This window comes from Herpailurus yagouaroundi, unplaced genomic scaffold, assembly GCF_014898765.1.
Source record: "Herpailurus yagouaroundi ecotype Mexico unplaced genomic scaffold, PumYag 203, whole genome shotgun sequence".
In the NCBI taxonomy this organism is placed as follows: Eukaryota; Metazoa; Chordata; class Mammalia; order Carnivora; family Felidae; genus Herpailurus; species Herpailurus yagouaroundi.
The window spans coordinates 29575429-29598793 of NW_024412434.1; the positions used below are offsets into that span (position 1 = coordinate 29575429).

The 23365-nt window shown below is 55.3% G+C and overlaps 2 long non-coding RNA genes across 2 annotated transcripts; both read right to left on the reverse strand.

Moving 5' to 3' along the window:
* Nucleotides 1-6987: 6987 nt before the first annotated feature.
* On the reverse strand, nucleotides 6988-9621 carry LOC121014599 (uncharacterized). Its single transcript, XR_005783301.1, has 4 exons — nucleotides 8910-9621; nucleotides 8496-8620; nucleotides 8076-8234; nucleotides 6988-7204 (listed from the first exon to the last, which is right to left on the reverse strand). It is a non-coding gene; the product is annotated as an uncharacterized LOC121014599 (long non-coding RNA).
* A 186-nt stretch (nucleotides 9622-9807) lies between these two features.
* On the reverse strand, nucleotides 9808-16209 carry LOC121014867 (uncharacterized). The gene is made up of 4 exons (XR_005783470.1): nucleotides 15321-16209; nucleotides 12990-13071; nucleotides 12298-12623; nucleotides 9808-11871 (listed from the first exon to the last, which is right to left on the reverse strand). It is a non-coding gene; the product is annotated as an uncharacterized LOC121014867 (long non-coding RNA).
* Nucleotides 16210-23365: the final 7156 nt, after the last annotated feature.

Here is a 23365-nt window from a genome sequence, read left to right on the forward strand (position 1 = left end):
CATCACTTCTTCAGACGACTTCACCTTTCTGGCTGCATGGCCTGACCTCGCTCCCTCAAATGACTGCCCTGCGTCAGAGAACAAATGAACTTCTTTGCAAACAGGTGAGAATGTGTTAATCGTGTTCCTTATCTCTGGAAATAGAATTTTACTTTATTTATTTAAAAAACACTTTTTTAGGGGCGCCTGGGTGGCGCAGTCGGTTAAGCGTCCGACTTCAGCCAGGTCACGATCTCGCGGTCCGTGAGTTCGAGCCCCGCGTCGGGCTCTGGGCTGATGGCTCAGAGCCTGGAGCCTGTTTCCGATTCTGTGTCTCCCTCTCTCTCTGCCCCTCCCCCGTTCATGTTCTGTCTCTCTCTGTCCCAAAAATAAATAAACGTTGAAAAAAAAAATTAAAAAACATTTTTTTAATGTTTATTTTTGAGAGACAGAGACAGAGCATGAGTGGGGGAGGGGCAGGGAAAGAGAGGGAGACATAGAATCCAAAACAGGCTCCAGGCTCTGAGCTGTCAGCACAGAGCTCGACACGGGGCTTGAACTCGGGAACGGCAAGATCGTGACCTGAGCCGAAGTCGGACGCGTAACCAACTGAGCCACCCAGGCACCCCTAGAACTTTTTTTTTTTTTTTTTAACATTTATTCCTTTTTTGAGAGGCAGAGAGAGACAGTGTGAGCAGGGGAAGGACAGAGAGAGGGACACACACAGAATCTGAAGCAGGCTCTAGGCTCTGAGCTGTCAGCAGAGAGCCCAACGCGGGGCTTGAACTCATGAACTGTGAGATCATGACCTGAGCCGAAGTCAGATGCTTAACCAACTGAGCCACCCAGGCACCTCTATAATTTTACTTTAATAAGAGCTTTCTGGAGGCATGTCACGTTGAGGCCCACATTATGAGTGTTGTGAGCCCTACACACTTTTGCTCTCATGGTCTCTGCCTCTGCTAAGAAAAATTTTTTACGTTAACCACTGTATTGGTACAAAGATGAATTTAATCCAGGCTGGGCTCATTATTATATATTCATTATTATTATATTCATGTTTTCTTCTCATTTTAAAAGAGCTCGACGTTACAAGTATTGTGGGCCTGAAGCACTGTCCCTACTGTGCACAGAGACCAGGTGGCCCTGTGTGTCTTAACCCTTGATACTGAATAGGAAGTTAGTCACTGGGATGGGTGGCTAAGAGGCTGTTCTGGAATTCTGTAACTGCTGAAGACAGAACCAAAGGGGAGGTTCTGGAGGTTAGCTTTTTTAAAAAAAAAAATGTTTTTAATGTTTTATTTATTTTTGAGAGAGAGAAAGAGTGTGAGCAGGGGGTGGGGAGGGGCAGAGAGAGAGGGAGGCACAGAATCCAAAGCAGGCCCCAGGCTCTGCCTGAGCTGTCAGCACAGAGCCCGACACGGGGCTCGAACCCACGAACTGTGAGATCATGACCTGAGCTGAAGTCGGACACTTAACCAACTGAGCCACACAGGTGCCCCTGGAGGTTAGCTTTTTAATGTCACCATTCTGCTCCTATAAGCTTGGGGTCCCCCACGTGTCCTCAGCTTTCATAAAGGAGCCAAGGGTTCGGCCCAAGATATTGGCCAGCCACGGGTAGGACACACATTTATAGCCTGAGTCTTACTCTCAGTTAAGGCTTCCTTAGCGTAAGGCCAGTGACCCACAGGGGTGAAAGGTGCCGGTTGGTTGGGGCAAAGTGGCACTTGCACGATGGGTCCCCAGACTGGCCTTTTGTGTTTGGCCACACGGGGGCACCAATGAGCCAGCCTGCTGCCCTCTCTGCCCAGGCCTGGTTTTGCCCAGGGAATCTCTGTGGCTCTCACCTGCCTCCTCCGTAAGAGAGAGGCCTTTCACTGGGCCCCCAGCCTGTCCGCAGCGTCCTCGGGCCCTCACGACCTTTGCCTTCTCTCACCTGCCTCCCAGGGTGGCTGCCAGGCCCTCTGCACCTGGAAACTAGAAGCTTCCACCTTTCTGCTGTTCTAAGGCTTAGGGGTACGGGCAGAAATTGGGAGGAGGGCCGAGCCCCAGCTGCAAATTCCACGGTCTCATCCAACAACTCATCTCCCAACAAGAGCCCTGCCTTAGCCTTGCTCAGAGGCCGTTGCGATGAGAAGTGCTGATTGCTGCTTTTTAACGGCAGTGCCTTCACGGTGCTGTGAATGCCCTTGTACTTGAACATTCCCGTGTCTCCAGCACGGGGCCCAGGGGCCGGCAGCAGCAGCCCCCCACAGCAGTGGCGCACAAGAGGGGGTGTTGGTGACGAAAACAGAGTTCTAGGCCCCGTTCCTGAGACTGATTCCCTAGGCCTGGGGTGGGGCCAGAAATCGCCATTCTCCCAACCAGCTGGCCAGGTGAAATAAGGCCGTGGAAATGTTGTTGAAAGAACAATTTTCATTAGTGGGTGTTCTTTTTTTTTTTTTTTCTTCTACCCTTTCTTTTTTTGTTTCTTTTTGTTTTAAATCGTATCTCAGTGCCTTGGAATTCTGACATATGGAGGATGTAAAAATAGCCTCGTTGCGAGCCAGCATTTCCAGTCTCCTGTTTAGTCTGGGGCCGCACACATCCCCGCCCCCTCCACCCCATCGGCCCTGGGGGGAGGCCTGCGTCCTGCCCCTCAACGACCCCAGGCACCAGGGGTCACTCCAGAACGCGGACGCCGAGTACTCGCATTAAGGGCTCCCTGCGTCTTCCCGTCTGTCCCTGTCCCGCTCACCTGAGGGACCTCACAGAGCCAGGACGCTGCACCCCTCCTGCCCACCGCCCCCCACCCTGCGGCGCGTCTACTCCCTCAACGCGGGGCTCCAAACCAGCCCTAACACCAGCACGAAACAAAGGGGGACAAGTTAAAAAATGTATCTTGACCTCAAAGCCCAGAGCCGGGTTCACTTCCAAAGCACCAGTAAGGAGAGGGTCTGCCCGGGGAAGCGGGGAACGCGCCGCAGGAGGGACAGTCCCCGTGGGGCAGGGCTGGGAGGGGGCCTGCAGAGTCGGGGGGGGGGGGGGGGGGGGGGGGGGCGGGGAGCGAGCGGGCCTGGGCCTCCCCTGGCACGGCGGGGACTGCGCTCTGGCCCGCGGCCTCCTTTGGGAAGGGAGCACCCCTTTGCTCACCTTTCCAGGAGGCGGGGCGGGTCCGGCCCTAGCACACCTGGAGCCCGAGGGGTCCCCGCAGGAGGGGAGGCGCGGGACCCCTTCCTGGGGCCTGGAGCTGGCCCCCCCACCCTCCGCAGACTGGGCCAGTACCCCTGCCACCCAGGAGAGGAAGGCGTCACTCACCCACTCGTGCGTCCAGGCTTTGAGCATCTCCTGAGCACTCGCTCTGTTCCAGGCTCTTTCTTAGCCTGGCAGGTGGCCCTGCAGGTGTGGGGCTGGAAAGACTTGGTCTCTGGGCTCGGGCTCCTGGGTCCCCTCTGCTGCGAGACCGCCCAGCCCGGAGCTGGAGCCTTGACCGCACCCGTGACCGTGGCGGGGCCTGCACCCAGAGCTCTCCGGCCAGCCTGGGGCCCGTGCTCCGGAGAGGAAAATCTAGCGCCTCCCACAACCTGTGCGGAAATGCAGCTGTGCGTGCTCTCGCGGAGCCCTAATTCTGCCCACCTGAGCCCTCCAGGAAGTCAGCCTCCAGCACATGGCCCTCCATAGCTTTTGTCCCCCTCCTTTTGAACACCAGACACCGCGTAAGGCTCAGGCCGGCACATCCCTCCTCCCTGACCCGAGTATGAGAAGGGGGGCCAGCCTCCCGAGCATTACCCTTGCCCGGCCCTGCCATTCTGCACATTGTTTAACCTTCGAAGGTTCATTGCCTCACCAGGAACGCGAGGGTAACTGCCGTTCTTACCTCCGCAATCTCAAGAGGCTCGTTAGTAATTCGATTTTCATTTTATGGTGGTCTTACAAAGTACCAGGTGTGGCTCTCGGTGTTTTACGCGTGCTCAGACTGTCTCTACAGAATAGATGTTACCAGGATGGCTAGCTTGCTAGTGAGGGAGCAGAGGTCCAGAGAAAGTAAAGCATGTGTGCAAAGTCACATATCTAGTAGAGGTGAGTTGGGATTCCATCCTGGATGTTGGTGGGACTCCGGAGCCCCAACCTGCCGCACCCCTCGGCCTCCCCGAGGCCCGCTTGACGTAGAACATCATGTCCGTTTAAGGGGTACAACTGAGAGCCCGCAGTAGCCATGGCCCCGTTCCATCTCCCAGTGCGGAAAAGACGGTCAGCCACCAAGGGCCCCTGCTTTATGGCACCTTGGCCTCCCCTTCAAAGCAGAATGCCGAGTCCTGCCCTGCCCTGCCCTCCCCCTCCCGCCCTTGGGCGATGGGGCAAGGTCACTGTGCTGGTTCGGTTGCGTGACCACCATCCAGCACGGGGGGCGAGGATCTCGCTCTGAAGCATAGCACTCTTCCTTCCTTCAGAAATCCTGCTTCTGGCTCCAGCCCTGTCTCCAGAGGTCAAGGCTCCTTCTTGCCTTGACGTCTCAAAGTTGTTGGGTTTCCACTGGGCCCTCTTCTTCTACTTCTTCTTCTTCTTTTATTTTTAAACTTTTTTTTTGAAGTTTATTTATTTATTTTGGGGGGAGAGGGAGAGAGAGAGAATCCCAAGCAGGCTCTGCACTGTCAGCACAGAGCCCAGCGTGGGGCTTGAACTCACATACTGTGAGATCATGACCTGAGCTGAAACCAAGAGTCGAATGCTTAATGGACTGAGCCACCCAGGGGCCCCCCTGGGCCCTCTTTTAATGTCACGTACGTGAGGGCCGCCCTCTCCCCCAGGCGTTGGCCGAATCTTCCTGTCTGTAGTCTCACCAAGCCCCCTTGACATCCTGCTGAGGACCTTTGGTCCTCAGAGCAAACCCCAATGTCCTTGGCCTGTTATTCGAGGTCCTGCCGCCTGCCCCGACTTGCCTGTCCAGCCCTCCCTGTCCCAGCAGCCACCCGCATTCCTGTCTGCTGTCCCAGCCAGCCCATGCATCGGCCGCAGGGCCCGCACCCTCCCCCACCAGCTGGGGAGCTCCCACTCCCTCTGCCCCGCACCGCCCCCCAACCTCCTTGGGTCAGCGACTTCCGCCTGAGCACCTTCATGTCCACAGGGAAAATTGTGGAAAGCTGACAGTGACTATCTTGCAGGTGAGAGGATCCAAGCTAAAGATGTAAAGGATTTTCCATCAACCCCCAAGAAAATCCACGGGAGAAGCCAGACTGGAGCCCAGTCCCGTGGGGTCCCGGGTGGGGCTGTTTAGGGAGCTACAGGGCCTCCCTGCCCGCGTCCCCACCAGTGCACTGAGAAGGAGCCCAAAGAGGACTGTCCCCAAATCCCAAATCACGGGCAAACATCTCCTACCGAGAAAACTTACCTTCTCCCTCCCTTCCCAGGCTCCTGTATCCGGATAGAGGGAGGGAATGCGTTCAAATGAAAAAACAAAACATGTTCCCCCAATCCCCCAAACACCCTTTATATTAGAGTTATCTGAAGGATTAAGTAACGGGGATGGGGGGAGACCACACAGTTTTACCCCCAGGCTCATGTGTCAGACATACACCTGGTCCCGAAGGGAGAAACCCAACCATGAGAAGAGAGCAGAGGGCAAGCAGACGGAAACTTGGCGAGAGCACGCAGGCTATTTGTAGCGGCAGCCAGACCAGGAAAACCGAGCCGGTGTGAGCAGAAATGGCTAGAAGGGGGGGGCTTTTCCAAGAACTTACAGAGGGACCTCCTTCCAAGGGGCTGCGGGCCTCTGCAGACATGATCTCATCGCCCCCTCCCCCCACAGCCTCCGGGGGTACCTGGGGGTCTCTGCCCGGTCCCAAAGCCAAAGAAAACTCAAACCACCCCCTTCTAAAGACGCCTGGATCTGATGTTTGCTCACCGACAGCGGAGGGACCGCAAGGTTCCTCCGACAGCCGATACAACAGAAGTCTCCTCGAGCTTCAAGAGTCCTTAAGAACACTTGAGATCGCTCAGGACAAGAATGACCGGAAAACAACAACAACAACCACCCTGCAGTTATTCAAAGAAGAGAATTGCGTCATTCTGTGCCAAGGGGGTTGATGGTCTCAATGGCTTTGGTGGGAAGAGAGAGAGGAGGACTCAGTGTATTAGGTGAGGAAGCTCAGGAAAAAACAGGACCAACGGGACACACAGGATACACAGAACAACTCGTTCTTGCCATTAAGGACGTGAGAAATCCCACCATCTGCAGGCTGGACGCCATAGTTCCGCGTCAAACCCAAGGGCCAGGCTTGGGAAACAGCGTCCCTCTGAGGGTAGGACAAAGTGGAGGTCTCAGCTCGGAGAGCTAATTTCTCCCTGCCTCTACCTCTCGTTCCATTCTCGCCCTCAGGACTGATGATGCTCCCCATGCCCATCCCCCCCATAGGGGAAGTCTCCTCCCACACTCTGAGCACCCATTCAAATGCTAAACCGCCCTGAGACACCCACCAGAAAAATAATCCTTCCCAGCTCTCCTCCCTTAGACTAGTCAAGGTCACACATAGAATCAACCACGCCCCCAGCCTTGGCAAGGGGGGGGGGGTATGCCCAGTGCTTTGGGTAGAGAGCTTTTTGGGGATCGACTAAACAATGTTTGGGGGCCTCGTCTATGCTGTCAGCACTTTGCTAGATGCTGGAGGACACAGTGGTGAGCCAGGGCCAGGCTCAATGGGTAAGGGGCAGATCCTGTGTCGTGGTGGGGAGCAGACGTGCTAAATGAGTGTCACAGCGTGTTCAGAAGAAGAGAAGTTTGGTGGCCGTGGTCTCTCCAGCAAGGCTTGGTGGGGCCATCCATGGGGTGCCAACCACGAGCTGGCTCTGTGTATCGATCCCTCTACCCCATCATGTTCAATCTGTATCATACCTGCGGCCGAGGGGCGGGGGAGCTTAGCAGAACCTCCCGCTCACAGAGCTCAGCCCTTGCCGGGCACTGGATTCCAGGAGGTTCTTGAGCCAATGGTTGACGATGACGTTCGTTGTAGGAGGGCTGTTCAGGAGACTGAAGCCATGGAAGAAAAGTAATTTATTGTCAGGTGCTGAGTATATGACCAAGGGAACCAGATCCAGACGGACCCCAGGACCCCAGGGACTAGGAGGAGCCCAGGCAGATGGCCCAGCCTGGACCCGGTTGTGCCTCTGAGTGGCCGTGTGTCCTTGGCACAGTCATGGATTCCGCAGCTGTTGATTGTAGGATTGAGGTAAGAAGATCTACTTCAGAGGGCTGTTGGGAGGATGAAATGATGTGATACGTACACACTTGCTTAGCACAGGACTGGCCTATAGAAGTCACTCGATAAATTATTTCATGAGCTTCCATCTGATGCCGGGTCTGTGAGAGACTTAGTCTCTTGCTTCATCTACTGAGATACCATTTTCTCACCCTCCTTAGTGTTTCTTCTTCCCACAACTTCGGTTTAGGTTATAGTCTTGTGAGGTCCATACAAAATGACAGGACAGGAACCCACCCAAGAAGACAGGCCTATTTCAGTTGCCAACACGATTTACCTTAGAGCCTGGGTAGACCTTGCTGACTGTGGCCATTGAATGGCACTGGAATAAGTGACCGCAGCTTCTTGGGGACTCACCTTATCTAAACACTTTGAAAAATAATAAGGATGTTAGGGCTCAAGATAAAAAAAGAAATGCATAGGGGCGCCTGGTGGCTCAGTCGATCAAGCGTCTGACTTTGGCTCACGTCTCGATCTTACGGTTCACGAGTTCGAGCCCCTCGTCAGGCCCTGTGCTGACCGCTTGGAGCCTAGAGCCTGCTTTGGATTCTGTGTCTCCCTCTCTCTCTCTGCCCCTCCCCCACTGACTCTCCCCCCACCCCCCTCAAAGATGAAAAAAAAATTTTTTTTAAACATTAAAAAAAAGAAAAATAAATAGCTAAAACATCACAGCCAAGAAGAATGAAAATCAATTGCTATTCAGGCTCCTATTTGAATCTCAGTTATGATAAATATTTGCTTACTTAACAAAGATTCTATATCTTGCAGTGGGTTATTACAGGAGAGGACTGATGGCATCTGAGCCCTGGCTGTGAAACGCTAGCAGTTTATCCTTTAGGGACATAACGAAAGCAGAACCCTTACCCAAGCCAGCCAAGACTGTCCTTGAGCCCCACTTCATGGACTGCGCCCCACTTCGAGCATCTGTTAATGGTTTGTCCTTGCTTCCCAGCAGCGGTAGGGCAGGGACACCCACGTTCGTGACCATTGGAGGAAAGGGGTCTTTTCCACTGCAGTGCTGACCTAAAGAAACTCACGGAACGTTAGCAGCCAGGGCCACGGAGACGCCTTTAGCCAGCCGTGGTGCGCAGCTAAAACGCAGTGGACGTGTGTGAACCCTACAGAGAGAAGGACCCGTGGCTCTCAGCCCTCTTTTCCAATGCCCGGGGTTTATTTTGGCTCTGGACACCAGACCCTCCTGGGGATAGAGGAACCTCGTGGACCAGGGCAGGGAGGAGGCATTTGAAAACCACAGGGTTTGTGATGAGACAGCGCAAAACAAACCTGACCGAAACGCTGAGTTTAGGGTGGGCCGGGCGGGGTGGGTTTCAGGGGATCCCATGACCGTCAGGGGTAGTGTGCAGAGCTGAGCACACCCAGATTCCGAGTTCCTGGCAGACATCGATTTCCTGAGAAATATTCCACAAAGTGATCACACAGCTTTAGCTAAATGGCCCTCATTAGATGCCCCCCCCACCCCCCCACTAACCACAGGCAGCAGCTTTGAGGTTGTTGAATTTGTACATGAACAAATGTTCCTAAAGCCCAGGAGAGGTTCCCATTTGCCTCCCCAGCCCCGCCCAGGTTCTCTGGGCTTGTGAGCCTCAGTAATGGCCCCTGCACACACCAGGCCTGCATACGTCCATCCCCGGAATCCCTGGGGACGCCACCAAGCTCTCCGATGGGCTGGAGCCTCACCAGAGTCTATCACCTCTAGCTGCTAAGCCTCCCGGAGCCTGCAGGGAGGTGACGGAGGTGGGACAGACAGCTGCGGATGTGAGGCTGAGTCTCTGGCGGGGCCCAGTCCCGAAGAAGCATGCTTCCAGGCGGGAGGGACTGCGCACCATCAAGTCCTGTCTTGCCGGCAGTCGTCTCTCAGTTGGCCACCATAATTCTGCTGGAACGGGAGAGGTAACCCCCCACATGGCTGTCCAAGGATTCCATGGATTGACTATTATCTGCATTATGCTTCCTGATCAGCAGGGCTAAGGGGGAGCCTGTGGCTTGGCTTCCCAGGTCCCTTAACCACCTGTTCACACGCTTGGGCTCTGGGCCCTTAGGACCTTAACTGGGTAAAAGGTCGACGGTCACCCTCTGTCACTTCCAAGCTGCCCCCACATCCCCCTCCCATCAAACAAAACAAAACACAACACACAAGCAAACAAAAGCCCTTCCAAATGCCCAGACCTTGTCTGCTTCGGGAAATTCAGTCTTGACTAACGGAGAAGCCACCAGATTCAAGGGGCTTGTGAACGCAGGTCTTCTGTCTGCTTCCTGATTGTCAGTGTCACCCCGTGACATGGCTTGGCTTGCGGACTTCAATAAGAAGCAGACAAAAATGCCAGGCCTGGGGCGCCTGGGTGGCTCAGTCGGTTAAGCGCCCGACTTTGGCTCGGGTCACGATCTCGCAGTTTGTGAGTTCAAGCCCCGCGTCGGGCTCAGAGCCTGGAGCTTGCTTCGGACTCTGTGTCTCCCCCTCTCTACGCCCCTCCTCTGCCCACGCTCTGTGTCTCTCTGTCTCTCAATAATAAATAAATATTTAAAACAAAAAACAAAAAACAAAAAAAGAAAGAGAAGTTACCTGCCAGGGGGTGGGGCCAGGTGGATGGGGAGGGAGGGGCAGGGGAAGAACCCACTTTTCTCTCATACCTTCTGATGCCACCGGCAAACCTCACCGACACACCTTCTGCTGTCTTCCCTAGATATTTCCTTACAAGGCCAAAGAGAGAGGGAGTTACCCAGAGACCGTAGTTCTCTCCTCTCCGTGGCCAAGAGCCAAACGGACCGCTGAGGGCGGTGGGCCGCAGTGAGCCTCCCCTCAGATCCCCAACCTGATCCTCGTCCACGATGGCATTGCACACGCACACGCACAGACGGGGCACACCGACAAGAGAGTGGACGCCACCAGACGTGCTCGTCCTCGCTGGTCCGCCAGAGCCTGGGAGAGTCTGGAAGGCAAGACAGGGGAAGAGGACATTTGCAGAGATGCTTCGGTGTGTGGTGCTGAAGTGACCTGATAAATCAAAACCGGCCACTTGGTGGCTCCGGCGCTGGTGAGCAGACCTGAAGAACACGCGAGTCCGCAAACACGTCCACTAGCGGTGTGCCCCAGGGACCGACCGCAGCCTGAGGACGCAGAGGCTCAAGCGGTTTCGTTCTTGTGCGCTCCCCTCTGATAACACACAAGCATTTTAGTGCAAAAGAGGAGGTCAGCATTCAGATTCCTGACTGCGCCTTTGGGGTCAGACCCCTCACTCTGCCCTGGCTGGGGTCTCAGGCACGGCGGTCTGTGCGGAGAGACTAGGAGAGACGGAGCTCAGGCTCTAAATGCAAAGCGAGGGTACATCCTGCTGTCTGGAGGCTGTCCGGATCAGCGAGCAGCGCGGATGCCAAGATTCGCTGTTGATGGGACAGTAACCAGAGGGATGGGTTCCAGCAGGGCCCTCCTGCCTCCTAGGACAGCAGTGGGGGGGATCGGGGCGCAGGACAGTTGCCCTGGGTCTCTTCTCCTGGGCCTTGACCTTCTCCTCTTTGCACAGGTCGTGCCCGCCTTGCTCCGTAACCCGTGCACAGGGAAATCCCGAAGTCGAGCCGTGCACAGCTGCCTGGAGGAACAAGGAGGCCCTGGCGTGACTCAGTATCCCCATCCGCTGGCCGAATCCATACGGACTGTCAACCACGTGAGAACCTTCCAGCCCGTCTCCTGCCTTCCTCAGCCGTGAACCCCCGAGTCCTTGCCCTTGCCTCACGGTTGCTGACCCCGTGCCCGGCACTGGCCCAGGCTAGCCCCCCACACCTCTGAGGGCCCCGGGAGACCGGGACCGCAGTCGAGCTTGTGTTTCGAGTGCTCAGCCCGCGTGCACGGTGTGTGGATGGTGTGTGCCTGGGGGAGGCAACCAGCACGCCCCCCCGCGTGTGCAGGCGCTGTCCTCACCCCCCCAACACAGAAGAGAAGGGGGGAGGGCCCGCAGCACGCACCCCCGGGAGAGAGGGCCCCCCTCCCAGCCCCGCAGTGTGCCCCGAAGGCACGAGACGCTGTGCTGGAAGGCTCGGGGTCGCTTTCCACCGGACCCCAATCTCTCCTCCGGGCTGTCCCGGTCAACGAAGAAAAGGACTTGGTGTTGCTACGTTCCCAGACGTGTCAGTCCTGGAGGTGGTGGTCCGGATCATTGGCGGCCCACATCTGGCCCTTTTCAGAGTGAAAGGGGTACGCAGTGGCGACGCCGGACGTGGAGGGGCCCCAGACGGGTGCCCACAGGAGGTCTGCACGCCAGGCCATGAGGCCACGGGCCGTCTTGGCTTCCTCCACGGCTTCCCCGGCTGTTGGACAGTGTGATTCTACCGGACGCTGCTTTGGCCTCTAGCTCCCGAATGGCAGTAGTCCGGCTCGTTTCTGCGGAGGGGCGACCTGCCCCACGTGTTCCAGAACACCTCCTGGAAGGGAGGGCCTTGTAGCTGAGCTTGCCTCGTAAGGCGCCAAGCCCCGTGGCCACGTGTCAGCACCGGTGATATTTGCCCCGTGACCCCGCGGGGTGTTTGCCGTGAAAGAGGAGGAACGGTGTCTCCATCTCTGCCTTCGCTGCTTTCAGCAGAATCGTGATTTCTCAAGCTCTCAGGCCCGCGACTCTCCCGCGTGCCCGCTGGAGCTCCCACCCCGCCCCTGCCAAAGCAAAGGGCGCGAAACTAAAAGAGTGGACGACGCTGCGGACCGTCTAAGGCCAAGATAGCCGCCTCCACCACCCTGCGGGCATCGCGGTTCAAGTAACCAAGGCGCTAACCCCCCACCCTGCCCATTTTGTCCTTTGTGAAAGCCCGCCGTCTAACGCCATCAGGCCATTTCTCCCCGGAGGGGCTCTCGCACTCCCTCCTTCCTCTCTTTTGGCCTCCGTTGCTGCCAGCTGCCGCTGGTCTGCGGAATCCCTCCAGACCAGCCTTCTAGAACACCTCATTCTTCACGCTGTCCATCCTGCCCGGGAACCCACCGTCTCAGGGTGCAGGACAAGTCGGGGTGTCTGATGGGACTTTTGGGAGGCTCCAGAGCATCTATAGGAGGACAGTCTGGCGGGAGGGAGGGGTGAGGGCTCACCTCGGAGGCCACTTCTGTAGCAGGCATACTGGTTTTACTTCTTTGCGATCACAGATGCCTACGAACAGCAAAGGTTTCCAAAGGCGATTTTAGCAGAGGGCTTCTGTTCAGCAACAGAAAATCCACATCCTACTGGTGTCAACAGAAACACCCAGAGCTTCTTTCTGGGTGATTTGCTCTCGAGTTCTCAGTCTCTTCGGGCCTGCATGTTCTTCGCTGAGCCCTCAGCTCTTCTGAGGGGCAGCCTGTCCCCAGGCTGGGACCCTCGGGGGAGGCATGTGCCTCCTGGTTCACCTCCAGGAGGAGGAGGAAGGTGCCTCTTCTCTCTAAGGGGGAACAAAGCCTGCATTTCACTCCAAACGCACGGATTGAGTTTTCGTGTCCCTCCCCGAACCATCTGTAGCAAGAGTTCGCCGGGAGCCTGGGGCTGTGTCAGTCCCCGTGCAAACGGTCGGTGTGGGCGGGATGGTCCCCGGTGTCCATAAGATTGAGAAAATAGCATCAGATGTTAGCAAGGTCGAGGGGAGGTGTGGGTGGGGGCACTTGATGGGGATCATGTGTGGGTGTCGGGAATGTTCAAGCCCCAGCTCCTGCCCGGCCCCCAAATGCGAGGCTTCTGGGCATGAGAGAGCCGTTCTAGAAAGAGGCGGTATTTGAGACAGTGCGGGGAGCTTCTTGAGAGAACCACTTACGCTTTGGAAAGGGTGGGTTTAGAAGGACCTTCTCTTCGAGTTTGGCTTGAGTCCAAGCAAGGTACCCGAGAGCACATCACGTCTGCGGAAAGAAGAGAGGGACACAGGCAGCGGGGCCCCTTCTGGACGCCCGTCCTGGGATAGCCCGGCTGGTGGCGTCCAGTATGGCTGCCCTGAAGGACTGGAATCGTTCCTCTCCACCTCGCACACGCCTCCAACTCTTTCTTGGCAGTGTGAATCTTTTTTACGTTTTATATAGTTTTGAGAGAGAGAGCATGAGCAGGGGAGCGGCAGAGAGAGGGGGAGACACAGGATCGGAAGCAGGCTCCAGGCTCTGAGCTGTCAGCACAGAGCCCGACACGGGGCTCGAACTCACGGACCACGCAGACTGCGAGATCACGACCTGAGCCGAAGTCAGACGCTTAACTGACTGAGCCACCCAGGCGCCCCGTGAGGCAGTTTAAAATTAGCCCTTTGCTGAACACGTTGGACCTGGTTCCCACTGACCCAGCTACACGCCTCGGTTTCTCCAGGGAGGAAGCAGAGACGAGTCAGCAGGAAACCAGGAGAGAGGCTTCTAGTTACCAGCCTTCACCTCGAGCACCAATCTGATACGTGATTTCCTTAGAACTGGTATCAGCCCTTTCTGTTTCTTTTATGGCAGAAAGTCCGGAAGAGGCCCCTGCCCACCCAGTTCGCGATGATATGTGACCTCTCCGTTCTTTGCTTCCGGGAGGCCGGAAGCCACAGGCGGCACTTGCTGTCCTTGGTGTCCAGCCCCACGGCATTTCCTAAGCGGGAAAGCACATTAATCCGTGCGGTGAAGGGAAGGGGCTCTGGCTCCCAGGGAAGCTGCGTTCTGCGTGGTTCAGTGCTGACTGCTCTGTGACGGGGGCCTCTGCACCCACTCGCGGCCACTGACTCGGGGGTCACTCAACGACCCCTGGGAGGCACTGGGCCTGCCGGACCTCAAGTTTCGTAGCAGTTAGACCCACCGGTGTGACCTGGCTGGACCCGGCGGCTGGGGCCCTGTGGGGACTGACTGTCGGACCCCACGAGGCACCGCTGCTGAGGGGGGTTGAAAGCTGAGATGGGACAACCCGGGAAGAATTGAAACAGACACAGGTGACCCTAGAGGTCATCGGATTCCGTCCTTCGAGCTGATATAGAAGGACGTTGATGCCTAGAGAAGAGGACAAGATTCACCCCCAAAATTAAGCACTAGAAAGCGATGCCATTAGAACTTGAACTTGGACTTACTGCCTCCTGATCTCCGTTCCTGGACTTCTTATTACAAATGTATCATGTACGTGGATACGTGTCACCTTTTAAAGAATTTATGGCTCCTGAGTGGCTCAGTTGGTTAAGTATGTGACTCTTGATTTCTGCTCAGGTCACGATCTTACGGTTTGTGGGTTCAAGTCCCATGGCAGGCTCTGCACGGACAGCATGAAGCCTGCTTGCGATTCTCTCTCTCTCTGTCTCTTTCTCTCTCTGCCCCTCCCCCACTCATTCTCGCTCCCTCTCTCTCTCCATAAATTAACATTAAAAGAAGAATTCATGGCTCAAATATTGTACACTCTCGACTCTTTTGAGACCTAAAGGCAGAAGTATGAACAGCCCCGGGGAGTCCTATCGCCTCCCTGTTTCTGGTCTTCCATTCACAACGGGATCGATGCTCACCTGTCCGTGACGCCCAACTCAGGTGGGCAGGGGTCGCCCAGGCTTTCAGGGAGCTCACTGGCTTGGGAGCGGCTCCCCAGTCTGTTTCGGGGACATTTTTGCCTTAAGATGCCTTAGGAAAAGTGTGACGCGAGAGAGTCTGCCAAATAAAGATTTTACTGTGAGTCGGTGAGGTATTTCTGGAGGCATCCTGAAGTCCTCAGGACTTACCCTGGGGACATTGTGGGCACTGAAGGGGATGACAGAGCACAAGAGGATAGTCACAGGGTCTCCCCAACAAGGTCCACGCTTGCTCGTGGGCATGATGTTTACATTTGAGAACACGAACTTATCTTTCCACTTTCCTTGCTCTGTATGCCTTTTTGGAACTGTGGGCTGGTTTTAATTTCTTGTAATGTGTATTTATTTTTGAGAGAGAGAGAGACAGAGCGTGAGCAGGGAAGGGGCAGCGAGAGAGGCAGACACAGAATCCGAAGCAGGCTCTGAGCTGTCAGCGCAGAGCCCCAGGCGGGGCTTGAACCCACGAACCGCAAGATCATGACCTGAGCTCAAGTGGGACGCTTAACCGACTGAGCCCCCCAGGCACCTCAGCTGTGGGCTGGTTTTAAAGCCCGATTCTATTTTCAGGTGGAGATAGATATTACTTACTAGGTTTTATGAGGCGTGGGACTCAGCGTGCCTGATGCCTGTTCTGGGAAATAAGGTGGTGTTTTCACCCGAGTTTTGGCCGTCGAGCTGCCTGAGGAATGTTGCTCGGGCTGCACCCTGATTCTGGGCCCCTGCGGCCTCAGTTTACACCTCACATTCTAGGTCTTCCTCAGAAGAACCTTGTGGTGACGCACGTGGAGATCCTTCAAGTCAGGGGAACGGAGTCGAGTTCTGAGACAGGCAGGGAGGGTCTTGGCCGGGAGTGCACACGCACGTCTGTGCAGGTGCCCGCACTAGCTGAATACAGGGCCCTGCTCCGCGTCCCGGGGCCCGAGGGTCACCCAGACCTCCGCATCACGGTGCCGGTTCACTTTGAGGGGTCCAGTGCGGACAATGGGACAGTGGCCTTCAGAACTTCCCCCTTGCGAAATCCAAGAGCGGGTTCTTCCTGATTTGGGGCATGAGACGTTACTACAACTTTTATGGGACGCAGGAAGGAAGTCCTCCGTAGAGGACAAGCCAGCACACAAGTCTGCAGAAACCCCGAACATTTGAAGAGTGGCTTAGCTGTGCTGGCCTTCTCTCTCTCTCTCTCTCTCTCTCTCTCTCTCTCTCGTTCTCTTTAGCTTGCCGGTGAATATACTTACAGAAAAACACCCACGCCAAGAGTGTTCAGCTAGGTGAAATTTTATACACGTGAGCACCCAGCTCAAGAAACACAACCTCGGGCCCCCGGAAGTGCCCTGGCTGTCCCCTCCACGCCCCCGCCACCCCAGGGGAGCTGCAGGGCCCATGGCGAACGGCCCAGTAGGTTCGCCTTGTCCTTACAGCTCAGATGAGTGGGAGCAGACAGAGCCTTGTGCCTGGCTTCCTCCGGCTGCCGTTGTCTGTCCCTCCTCTTCTGAGGGACCTGAAAGCGAAGCCATGTCATCAGATGTCTGTGAAAAGTGGCACCTCCAAATAGGACCGCGTGCACAGAAGACGGGTGCTTCGGGGAGACCTCGGCCCAGAGCCGGGAGCGATGCTGTCCCCTGCTGTCCCACCACGGCTCCCAGGGCTCGCCCACCTGCCAGAGCGCTGGGGCGGCTGAGGCAGGCGGGGAGCCCTGTCCTGGCCCAGGAGGTCGTCGTGAAGGGACCACAGCCACCGCAGCCCGTGCACGCGCTGTCGCCGGGAGCCGGCTTCAAGCCCTCCCCCTCCTCTCTCTCTTCCTTTTCTTCCTCTTCCTCCCCCTTCCTCTTCCTGTCTTTCTTCTCTAACCAAGTTCTGGACCCAGTAATTTAGAAAAGAGGCAGACGTCTCCTGAGAATGACGTGTGCCCGGCGCCCGCCGTTCACGCGAGCTGAGAAAAGCTCACGTGCTTCCTTGAAAATCTCTAAAGCAACTCCCACGTCGCCACAGCCTCGAACCACCTTTCTTTCAGTTTTCCTCACGCCGCTAACTCAAAAGGAGACTTTTCTCTTTCACCTTACCGGACACACAGAGAAATAAGGAACAGAACATGAGGTCGGGTTGGGCAGAGAGCTCAGCTTCCCTTTGGAGGTGCGAGAGCAGACCACGCAGACGGGTGACAGGCGGGAGCCAGTCCCATCGCAACTCGCTGTCAGCATACTTCCTGTGCCTGCTTCCTCCTGGGGCCCAGCCGGGTCCCCCACCTGCTGGAGCACCGAGCACAGGCGCCCCAAGGAATGCCTTCGGGCTTCAGCCGTCCCATAGACGGCTGGAGCCGCATCCGACTCTCCAATGCCCACCTCTTCTCCCCCGACACGGGCAGGTCCGCGGCCTTCGGAACACGCTTGGTGATTAACATGCAACTGGCCAAGACCCAGTTGGAGGCCTCTCTTTTATACCCGCTTCGAGGCTCTAGTTATTTGTTTCCATTTGCCGGGGCTGTTGTAACAAAACATCACACGGGGGCTCCAACCACAGAAATTACGGAGGTTCGAGATAAAGGGTGGGGGGCAGGGCTGGACCCTCCCGAGGCTGCGAGGGGAGTCTGTTCATGCCCCTCTCCTGCTTCTGCTTTGGCATTCCGTGGCTCGTAGAGGCATCGGCCCCATCGCCGCCCTCACCGGCTCGTGGTGTTCTCCTCGTGTGTACCTCTGTGTCCAAATTTCCCCCCTTTATAGGGATCCTGGCATGTTGGATTCGGGCCGCCCTACTCCGGTATGACCTCATCTTAACCGATCGCATCTGCAAAGACTCTATTGTTAAGTGAGGTCACATTCGGAGGTCCTGGGTGCTAAGGGCTTCAACGTCCCCAGTTTGGAGAGACACAGTTCAACCGTGACGCTTCCCTGGTATTCCAGGGTGTGGGGGGGGGGGGGGAAGGTAAGAAATGGTTGCAGTCAAGCCACACAAAGCTCTTAGAGGGCAGCGCTGGAAGTGAGGGCAGCAGGGATGAGGGATGGTTGGGAGGAGGGAGGACCGAGAACCTTCAGGGAGGTTCTGGGGCCCGGCCATGCTCTGCCCCCTGCCTGCGCCCTGTGGCCCCTGTCTCCCCCCGACCCCCAGGTTCACATGTCGAAACCCTGCCCCCTCCCTGATGCCGAGGTACGCGGACGTGGGGCCTCCCGAATGCGATTCATGCCCTTATAAGGGTCCCCGGAAAGCCGGCTTCCTCTCTCCGCTGTCGGCCCCGGGAGAAGGCAGCAGCCTGAAACCCGGGGGAGGCCCCAGCGCCCTGACCAGGACGGAGGAGGACGTCCTCGTGTGTCTGTCCCGAAAGCCGCTCAGCCTGCAGGGTTAGTCGCTGCCGCTGAGCAGACAAGACGGGGTGCTGACGCAGTTGCTTCCTACCTGCTATTCCTTCACGAACATCGCTGAACGCTTGAGTTTTATGCAGTCTTCTCAATGTGCGTTACGCTTTACGATTTTTCAGACGTTAGAAGAAAGAGGGGATGCATAGCAGTTTGGCTTACCTGAGTGAGAGTGTGGTTGGTGGCAGTGACCCCCGGTCTCAGTCCGGTTCTGCAGGCGCTGAGGCCTCTGCTGTTACAGCAGGTCCTGTGTAGATGGTGGGTCTGTTGTGTGTATGCGCCTGTGTGCACAAGCGTGCCTGCGTGTGTGTGCACAGCTATGTGTGTGTTGATGTGTGCATGCGATGGTCCTTGGCTCCTTTCGTGGCTGGAGGCTTTCTGAGAGACAGGCTATGTGTCTCAGCGTCCCCTCCAGCAGACACTTGCTCATCTCCTTCCTGGCGGGGGGAGGGGTCTGCTGCTCCCGCCTCTCCTCTTCCCACTCTGTTCCTCTGGGTGACCATGGAGGCTGACGGCCTCTCTGACTTTCTAGCGTCTTGTAGAACAGGGACGGATGTCCTCTTCTTGCCTTGGCTGTCCTTCTAGCCCTTGGCTGGCATCTGCTATTGTGCTGATAGCTTGTGAGTCAGCAGTGGCCAAAGGGCTGGGGCCACAAGGCAGACAGACACCTGGTCCCTGCCCTCAAGGGACTCTCGTCCAGAGGGGGACAGACTGGAAGGGCAGACGATGGAGGTGTGGGGTTAGTGTACAGATCGTGAACAGCAAGGCTATGTGAACACGAAGAGAGCCCAGAGTGAGACATCGAGCCAGGCTTCATGAACCCCAAGAGATGATCGGCACTGGGTTTTACCTCTTTGAGCCTTAGTTTCCTCGTCTGCAAAATGAGAAGGGTTTTTGGTCATTAAATGAGACTCAGCAGGTAAAAGGCCAGTTAGATCACAAGCACTTAAGAAATACTAGTTATTTTATATTATGTGTATTAAACATTATTCAACATATTATGTTGTTATCTATATTATTTTGAATTCTTCTTCTTATTGGAACAGATCCCTAAAATGTAATGTGTCAGGACAGAGAAATGTGCAAAGAACCTCTGCTCATCCTCATGAAGAGAAGCCTCATGAGAGACCTCGTTGAAGAGGAGCGATGTGTGACAGTCGAGCAGGAACTGGTCAACAAACAGACCAGTGTCTTTCCCTGCACGGGGGGCATCAGGGGAGTGGGGGCATGGCTTGCCTGGGGCCAGCAACCTACCGATGGTTAAATCTAGAAGTATAGAAAAGGAAGTATAAAAGGTAGCTATGGACCAAACCAGGGGTGTCTAAGGATTTAGAATTTGAGGCTGATGTGACTTCCTGACGGCACGCAGGGCTGGTAACTTGTTCTGGAAACGACACGAAAATGGAAGGAGCTCCATTTGTCATGTGCATGTGTCAGTCATGTCCTCCAGAGAAACAGAACCGATGGGTTGTAGATATAAACGGAAAGAAACGTGTCTTAAGGGATTTGCTCCCACAATGATGGAGTCTGACAAGTCCAAAATCTGCAGGGTAGGCTAGCTGATCAGAGACCCGGGGAGAAGGTGGTGTTGCAGTTCTAGTCCACAGACCTGCTGTTGTAGAATTCCGTCCTGCTCAGGGGAAAGTCCGTCTTCTGTTCTATTCAGGCCTTCAACTGATTGGATGGGGTCCATCCAAATTAAGGAGGGCAATCTGCTTTACAAAAAGTTCATTGATGTAAATGCTGGTCTCATCCAAAAACCCTCACAGAAGCATCCGGAATAATGTCTGACCAAATACCTGGGCACTGTGGCCCAGCCAAGTTGACACATACAGTTAACCATCACAATGTGTCACTTGCAGACTAAAGCACTTAATTGTTAGTGTTCAACTTCCCAACCCTCGGCCATGGTGAACCTCCAAGTTTTGATTGAGACATCAGCACAGTGAAGCGGAGGAATCTCAGTGAATCTGGGGTCCTAAGTGAGGCTAGTCCTCCCTCAAGCCCACACTGGACCTATATCACGAGCAAGAAATAGACCCTCGCTGTTTAAGTCAAGGGGACTTTGGGATTGTTTAATACTGCAACCAACCTGGCCTGTCCTAACCAACGATGTAGGACTGAAATTTGGCAGTGGCCATGTGGATGGAGAGGAAGAACAGATCTGGAGTAAATTAAGGGCTCAAATCAACCAAGGACAAGGGAACAGGAGGAGTCTGCAATGATTCATGGGTGGGACTTGGGGAAACCCATGGAAGTTGCCACCATTTTCAGAGCCTGGGAGCTGGGGAGGCAAGTGTTTGGGCAAAAGATGAGAACTCATTTGGACCTTGTCAAGGATGAGGCAGTCATGGGCCTCTGGGGGACGATGGGGTGGCAGGCACAGAAGCATTTTCTCCATCCGTTCACCAGTGCCTTTCCTTCTCAATCCTAGGTCTCAACAACATAAACAAAACTCTTGAGCAAGCATAGGTCCTTGAAAAGGACTCTGTATAAAATAAAACCCCAGAAAGGGAGAAAAATCGCCTCGTGTCATCATGGGAAGGGTTTTCAAGGTTCAGTGTTGAAGCCCTCCTTATCTGGCTGGTCTCCTCCAAAATCTCGTCCTCTAAGGTCCTATATCTTGAAGCTGTGTCTGTGTTAAAATTGTTTTAGTCACCCCCCTCAAATAGTACCATATAATGACCAGTAGAGAAACTTTACATATAATGTGTCGATAATGCTTTTAAATATAACAGGCAGAAGCCATGTTAAGAAGCAGTAGGATGTCTCTTCTACATCAAACTCACTTGAGCTTAAAACCGGGAGAAGGTGCATGTACTATACCCCCATCTCTGTGTGGATTGTAGTGGGGGGACTCAGTTGGCTGGAATATGTTGGGGAAACGCTCATAAACGAAGATGCTTGGATCTTTGGATACTTGGACACACATTGTGGCCTGTTGGTTTAATTTTACCCATTAACCGCAGACTGCACCCCAAACTCTCACTCCTTTTGCACAGGCGTGTCTCGATCCATTTGGGCTGCTGTAACAAGAATCGTAGACCTACTCACAACAGACATTTATCTCTCACAGTCTGGGGGCTGGACGTCCTGGATCGGGGCGACAGCATGGGCTGACCCTCCTCCGAGTTGTAGGCTGTCACCTGCTCATTGTGTCCTCTTGTGGCTGAGAGCAGAGAGAGGAAGCCAGCTCTCTTGTGATGCTCAGAAGGGCGCTAGTCCCATTCGAGACGCTTCACCCCCATGGCCTTATCTACCCCAGTTATCTCCCAGAGGCCTCACCTTTCGATACTATTACCCTGGAGGGAGGGTTTCAACACAGGAATTCTGGGTGGGCACGAGCACACCGTCCGTTACCCATGTGTTTTCTTGGTCGAAGAATAACGAGATGGGAGTGTGACAGCCTTAACACCAATCTGCCACCATGACGAGAAAAGCAGCATGGTGTCCATGCCAACGTTAGCGAGGACCACCCTGTGGCTTTGGCACATCGAGCGCTGTGATCTGCTCGAGGCCGGATCAGAGTCGGGCGTCTGGCCTCTGTCTTCCGCACCGAGCCTCAGTGCCCTTTTTGGGAATTCCAGCTCGTCCTCATTATGATCCATTGCAAACTTGAGCCTGCCAGACCCCCACATTCCAAGCCCTTGGGGAAGACGCCGTAGCTGGGGCTTCTGGGTCCACTGCAGTTCAGGGTCGTGTCATTGACAACAGCAGCTCTAGAGAAAGGTGTTCAGCAAGAACAGAATGTTTTCTCTCCTTGAGTCTAAGTTTTTTGGTGTGTCTGAAGACTATGTGCAGACCCAAGTGCGACGAGCACCCGGAAGGTGAAAGGACTTCCCGTGAGCACTTCCTCTGTCACGAACGGATGTTTGACCTGTGTTGTGGATGAGGTAGTGATACCTCAGGAGGAGCTTGAAGCCGAGTGTTGATGCCCGAGCCCTTTCTTTCAGGGGCAGGGGGTGGTTTGGGAACTTGTTTACTTAAGGTCGGATTGGCAGAGGGCAGAGACATGAAGGTCACGTCCAGTGAGATGCTTTGGGGGACAACTGAGACCAGGAAGCCAAAGTGAAGGTCACATCCACAAAGCGCCAGCAGCCCCGCCGAAGTTAGGGAGACGCACCCAGGTGTTTCGCACCGGGCAAAGACGGATGGGGCCTGGAGTGAGCGGATTAGGAACGGAGGAGGGGCTTCAGATGCTCCTGTGACAGCTCTGAGGACCCCAGGCCCAACCCGCTGGGCGGGTGGTACAAGACCTGGCCAGTGCTGGGCCCCTGGGGTCCTCGGACCGGCAGCGGGGACCTGGCCCAGGAGGAGCTGGAGCCACGTGGGGGACGGGTCTGTTCGGCTAGACTTTCCGAAGAGGTCAGAGCCCTCCAGCACCAGCTTGCTTGCCCAGCATGGACGCAGCCTGGCGCCCCGGCAATGACTTGTGAATGTGCTGAATTGTGGACTCTCGCAGCCAAGGGAAGGAAGGGGCATAACACTGGTGCTTCCTGCTGCTTGTGGGGGAGAAAACAGGGGCGTGCGAACAGTATTTGTGGGGTTCGTTGTGCTGAGACAGCAGCTGCAGCAAAGAGAACCATTTCCAGTGGCCCCAGGGTCTTAGCCTCAGACCCCTCGCTCACCCCAAACTCTTTTCCTGGTGCCGTGAGTCTCTCCAGACTTTAGTGGGGCCTTTCTCTTTCTTTCCAACTTTTCTTTCCCTCTCTCTCTCTCTCTCTCTCTCTCTTTTTCTGATTCTTTTGGGATTTGGGAGTTCATAATGTTCCTCTGCGGCTCACCCATCATCTTGGGTGTTTATCATTTGGGTCTACCAGCGCCCAGGGAATGTGCAAGCCTAGACCAGCTTGTTTTTCTGCGTGGCCTGTTGGATTGGCCAGAGGGCGAATAGGGTCTTCCTCCCTCTCCCCTCGTCCCTCTTTCCCCCGGCTAAAGATGATAAGGTTAAAAAAAATGGAAAGAGAAAACTAAAATTAGGCACGTGTGGCCAACGGTTCTGCTGCGAGCGATGGAGAACTACACCATGCCCACGTTTCTGTTTTTCCCAGGATCTGAAGAACGGCCTTGGCTATTTGGGTAGCTGGCTATTCCTGGGCACATTTCAGAAATAACTCATGTTTATTTATTATTGGGTATTTATAACAGAGCAGGTTTCCAAGAACCCCACAAAGAAGCGTGGGTCCCAGCAGTGGCTGGGGTGGGGGGGGGGAGGGGGTAGGGAGGGTTGTCATCCATGCTCCAACCACCCCCGCCTCTCGCCTCTGCCTCTCAGAAGCATTCCTG